Raw genomic sequence first — 6,474 nt, forward strand, 5'->3', positions numbered from 1 at the left:
AAGACTTCCTCGAGTGGCGGAGGTGACGGTGGGAAGCAATTTCCGTGTGGTTTGTAATGGTTCCTATCGCCGTGCTTGGCTTGGGCCGGGCTGTTTGGCGGAGGAGGAGGAGGAGGGTGGAGGAAGGATGGAGGGGTGAGAGGAGGAGGAAGAGGAAGAAGTGAAGGAGGTGGAGGAGGAGGAGGAAGGAGGAGGAGGAGGAGGAAAGGAGGAGGAGGAGGAGGAGGAGGAGGAGGCTTGCTCGCGTTAGCAATGACACTACTTCTTTTGTGGGTATTGCGAGTATAATTGTAATAAGCAGAAATGGGTCTGTAGATGTTGAAGCCGTTATGATCCCATGTAAGTTTTCCCTTGTTTCTGGTGGTATATTGTTTATGTAGTGCAATACAATGGTGTTTCCTGCATATTTTTATATTTTTTATCTCAACCTTGAACGGATTTAATCTCTCTCTCTCTCTCTCCCTCTCTCTCTCTCTCTCTCTCTCTCTCTCTCTCTCCCTCTCATCTCTCTCTCTCTCTCTCTCTCTCTCTCTCTCTCTCTCTCTCTCTCTATATAATATATCATATATATATAATAATATATATAATATAAATATATATAATATATATATAAATATATATATATATATATATATATCATATATATTTAATATATTAAGTATATATTATATATAATACATATAAATCTATGTAATATAGATATATATTATATACATATAATATATAACAACTTATGATAAATTTAACATCTCGTAAGAGTAAATAAACTTCCATATGCAACAATACATTTTCATAGCAAAATCGGATCGAATCATTTCTGTTTGTGGTCACAAAGTCAACGGTATCAACAAAAAAAAAGTATATAAGATTAGTTTACCGAACTTTTGAATAAGTTGATAAATTCCCGCAGAGTTTTAATAGAGAATTGTTAGATAGTCTCATAAATCAACGCATATATCACGAAAGAGTTCACTCGACTTATTTAAAGAGAGAGAGAGAGAGAGAGAGAGAGAGAGAGAGAGAGAGAGAGAGATTCAATCACTTTTGACGTCGTCCGCTGCTATTCAACAAAAGCCTTTATAGATTTTTATATAACAATAATCCAACTCTCGGTCCTTCATTACTGACGAAGTCATAATATACATATAAAAGAAAGAAGAAATCACAAAGAGAAACGACGTTAAAGTTCAAGCGGGGAATATTAATGATCCTTCAGCTAACAAACGATATCTCGGCGATTAAAAAATGGAAACCGATTTTATTCAAATAACCCGAATAAGTGAAGTCGAGTCGAGGATGATTAATGGAGAGACTACTGACTCGTTCCATATCTCTCTCGCAAAGGAAAAGTGAGAGTCAATCTTTTTTTTGTTTTTTTTTCTTTTTATTGATGGCTAATATCTAGATATGATTCGTTGACCCTGAATTATTAGCGTTTATTAATCTCTTATTGTTTGCTATTTCCTCTCGTATTATCTTTATTATTATTATTGTTATTATTATTATCTTGTTCTAAGGGGTCCACAATAATAAAAATGTTGAAAGTATAACTTTTAACATTATTATTATTATTATTATTATTATTATTATTATTATTATTATTATTATTATTATTATTATTATTATTATTATTTTGTTCTAAGGGGTCCACAATAATTTTAAAATGTTAAAAGTATAAATTTTTACATTCTTATCATTGTGGGCCCCTTAGAACATTGTATAAACTCTCGTATTAGAGTTTTTCCCAACTATTATTATTATTATTATTATTATTATTATTATTATTATTATTATTATTATTATTATTAAGACAAAACAAGACGTGTATGAGGCTGATCAGAATTCAGTCCTGTTAAAAGGATACCCCTTATTGTGGTGAGATGATCATTTTCTTTACTTTGCTGTCCAGCCATTCGAATCCCATTCCACACCCCGCCCTGCCCCCAAATCCCCGCCCCCCTATTTTCACTGTCTCAAGCACTTAATGACCGAAAGATGTAGTGTTCCAGTGTCCATGATTGGACATCCTACCTTTAAATCACTGCCGAAAGTAATCTCTGATTGGACATCCTACCTTTATATCACTGCTCTACTCTGTCCCTCTCCAAAGGCTACGTCCTCGAAAGACTTATCCTCCAGTCTTTTGTCTAATCTTTCCTCCACTCTCATCCTTGGTCACTTAATGTACTTGGGAGAACACTAGAATGACGTCCCAGCCTCCTTCAATTGTCAATCAACCTCTTTCTTTCGAGCGGCTGAAGATGACTTACAAATCATTTGACGTTTTTATCCGTCTTCAGAGCGACGGAAAGGTCGCCTTCCTTCTTGTTCATTTTTTTTTACGTAAAAATTATAAAATGATTTTACCGTATTTCTTGAACGCTGCGAGACAAAGGAACTGACTTATCGAGGGCTTTCCCGTAATTATTTTTTGGAATGTTCACTGAAGAACTTTTATTGCATTTCATTTGCACTAAATATTTTTGTTCAACAAAGGAGCTTTATGAAACTAGGGGTAAAAGTAGCTACTAAAAGCGAGCGAAGTTAAACACACAGAAACAGTTTCAATTTTTCTTGACGTGCAAATGCTGCGTGTAACGTCAAGGGTGTTCCGTATAGATATTCCGAATAGAAACCCATTTCATTAGCATAAAGGCGTTAAATATAGCATACTTTATCCCCCGAGGGACGGCTATGATAATTATCCCTGATAAGCTTCCCTACCAAGATAGTAAGATGCTCTTCTCTCTCTCACATCATCTGTTTCACCACTAATGCAAAAGGGACAGAGGATGTCTTCTCCTCGCCAAAAAAGCAAATTGCCCTAATTGTAAGAGGGGGTGAAATACTGAACTACAGAAGTTCTTTGGTGAAAAAAAAATGTAAACACAAGCAATGAATGAGAAATTGGCGGTGAGGAAAGAAAGAGGAGACAAAATGATTATGAATGGTGGGACAATGAGGAGGAAGAGGCGCAATTTGGCGGTCGAATAGAAATGTAAATGTGCCGAGGGAGAATAACAGAAATAGAAAGGGAAGGAGAAAGTTACTTCCACTGGAGATCTAATAAAAAAAAAAGCAAACAAGTGGGACAAATTAAGCAGTGTGGAGTTTGAATGAATAATTAACAGAATAAAAGTTGATGAGGGAATAAGGAGTTTGAGAAGGGTGAAGGGAGGAGAAAGAAAAACACGAGGGAATAATGGTAATGATTAACACGAGAGAGAGAGAGAGAGAGAGAGAGAGAGAGAGAGAGAGAGAGAGATGTACGAACAGACAAGAGGGGGAAGAGACGCTTGTTTATAGCTCTTTTGTAATTATTTCTTGGCAAGAACGTTTGTTGAAACGTTCAGATAGAAAATGCAAACATCGTAATAGTTTACTACGTTTTGTGCTCATCTCGTTTCAGTGAGTAATTTGACTATTAGGGTCCTCATAGGATTCATAATACGTTTTTTAAAACAAAACATGAAGCCCTGAGAGTCTACATGCCCAAGGATGTGATACACGTGAGAAGAAATGTAAGACCGCGGATATCTTCAAGACAGGAAAGTAAGCTGTTATGATACTTTACTGAAGCTTGCTGGACGCATTTGAATTTCTTTAACGTTAAGAAAATAAGATGCTAAGACACGTTGCTGAATCCAGTTGAAGTATATCGATTCTTTTTAACCTAAGAAAAGTGACAGGAAGACTGTGAAACAGTATCAGTCTGCTAATCCTAAGAATATGTGACTGCAATATAGTGCAGAAGCACAAGGGTGTGATCAAGTATATAAGGTTGATGATTAAACAGAGTGCAAACTGCAATAGAGTGCAGTCTAAAAGGGTGATGATTAACCAGAGTGCAAACAAACAAACAAATCTTGGAAAGTCTGAAACTATTCTGATAAGGTTTTTGAAGTACTAGAAAGGTAGGTTGCAGCGGAAATCTAAATACAAAGGGCGCCTGTGATGGGGATATTTACAAACATAAAAGGTTAATGAAGTTGCTTATGGTTTCCAGCGCAAAGTTCCTCATACTTCATAACTCCGCTGGTCACTCTTGTATTATTGTCTAGAAGCACTGGTAAGGTTATATGCGTTGTGGATGAAAGGCAACTTATGTGAATTAATTTATGGGTTTAGATTGACTTATCAAATATGATGTCACGACGACGTTACGACATATTTAATTATCAGCTCAAACATGGAATGATAATTCTGTTTAACTGCCAAGATATTGTCGATGAGACTCACTCTCTCTCTCTCTCTCTCTCTTCTCATCTCTCTCGAGCCTCCTCGTCTCTCTCATCTCTCTCTCTCTCTCTCTCTCTCTCTCTCTATATATATAGATATATATATATTATATTATATTTAATATTAGTATATATATATATAGCTTTATTTAAATATATCTATATATTGATAGATTATCATTAATTAATATACAAAGCGTAAACACACAACACACACATATATATATATATATATATGTTTATGTAAATTTAGTGTGTATATACATATTCTATCTATCTATCTACTATCTATGTACCTGTTTAAAATATATACATATATATATACATACATTATATATATATATATTTATATATATATATATATATATATATATACACATACACATATATAAAACTACACCAAATACCAAAGAGCAACGGACGTTCAGCAGACATTCCAAGCGAGAGCGAAGGAGAAGCAGACATTATCAGCCCCTGATGAGTGACATTCCCGGCATCGAAAATATTCATCACATCATCAGAGATGACGCAAAATAAAAGAAATTCATGTGACAACCTTCTTGATGTTTTACCGGCAACACTTCCGCTGACGTGTTAATATGGCTCTTAAATTACAGCAGTTTTTATTTGATGATTTTTTTGTTTGTTTGTTTGTTTTTAGTAAAAGTTTAAAACTTCCTTGTTATTATTTTTTTGCAGGGCCTTTCACAGTCATCGTATTCAAATGTGGTTATTATTATTATTATTATTATTATTATTATTATTATTATTATTATTATTATTATTATTATTATTATTATTATTATTATTATTATTATTATTTTTATTGGATATAATGGCAGAATTTATTATCTTCCGTGTATTATGTTTCAATTAAGTATGCGTCCTTTTTTTAGATGCGATTAAGCTAAACATTCAGTTTATTTGTAAGTCAATTTTAATCTGTTATTTTGATATTTTCAATTCAAATCCTCATAAACGGATCGATACTGCATTCAGTACTGTCAAATACGTCAGAGTATTCGACGAACTCCCCAAGACGTGAAAAGCTAAATCATAATTAAAGTAACTAATATGATAAGAATTAAAAGACAGGACTCTCATCAGAGAAAATATAAAAAATTATAAAAATAGATAAACAAAAAAATCAGCGTCCGATAGAGATCTTCCCGGTGGCGAGCACCTCGAGAACAGCCTCCTGGAACGAGTCCCTCCTGGAACGAGTCTCTCCTGGAACGAGAGAAAATAAAGAAAAATAAAAAAATAAAAGAAAGCAAATCAGCGTCCGATAAAGACCTTCCCGGTGGCCAGCACCTCGAGAACACCCTCCTGGAACGAGTCCCTCCTGGAACGCATTCCTCCTGGAAAGAGCTCCTCCTGGAAGGGGCTCCTCCTGGAACGAGAGAAAATATATATAAAAAATTAAAAATAAAAGAAAGCAAATCAGCGTCCGATAAAGACCTTCCCAGTGGCCAGCACCTCGAAAACAGCCTCCTGAAACGAGTCCCTCCTGGAACGAATTCCTCCTGGAACGAGCCCCTCCCCTCACGGCAAAAAAGAAAGAGGCTCCAGACGCTCGTTTTACCTACGGCAGGACGGCCTTCAGATTACTCTCCAGAGCCGCCCCTGGGAATTCGTAGAGAGCCTCTTGCCAATTTCCTGACACCTCACGCCTCTACAGTGGGGACTGTTGAGTGGATAGAAACACAGGAAGTTCATTTCTTTGAGAGCCGCCTGATGCTGGGAGGGCCAGTAGTAGGATCACCCCCCCCCCTAACCCCCACTGCCCCTAGACTCCTCTCTCTCTCTCTCTCTCTCTCTCCCGAGAGGATTGTTCCCCTCCTCGCCCACGTTCCAGAGAACGAAGAGAAGGAGGAAAAGTATTTTCCTTAACGGGGAAACATTGGCGATGAGGGGAACCCTGCATTAGGAGGTTCCTGATGGGGAAAATGGCACTAGAAGAGGACGAATGATGAAGAAGCAACGACCAGTTACCAGAATTTAAGAACGAAAATAGACATGAACGTACTCGAGAGGGTCCAGTAAAGAAAGTCGTTCGTTGAATAAATGCAATAACATTTACAAATATAGGTACTTATAGCTTAATTAATTTTCCTTAAAAATGTTCGTGCATATATTTTTTATACAAATGAAATATCCAAACTGAAAAAAACCACGTTTGAGAAAATATATATTATTAATTTCCAAAGACCACTTATCATTGTCACATAGGGAC

The sequence above is a fragment of the Macrobrachium nipponense genome, chromosome 42, assembly GCF_015104395.2.
Source record: "Macrobrachium nipponense isolate FS-2020 chromosome 42, ASM1510439v2, whole genome shotgun sequence".
In the NCBI taxonomy this organism is placed as follows: domain Eukaryota; kingdom Metazoa; phylum Arthropoda; class Malacostraca; order Decapoda; family Palaemonidae; genus Macrobrachium; species Macrobrachium nipponense.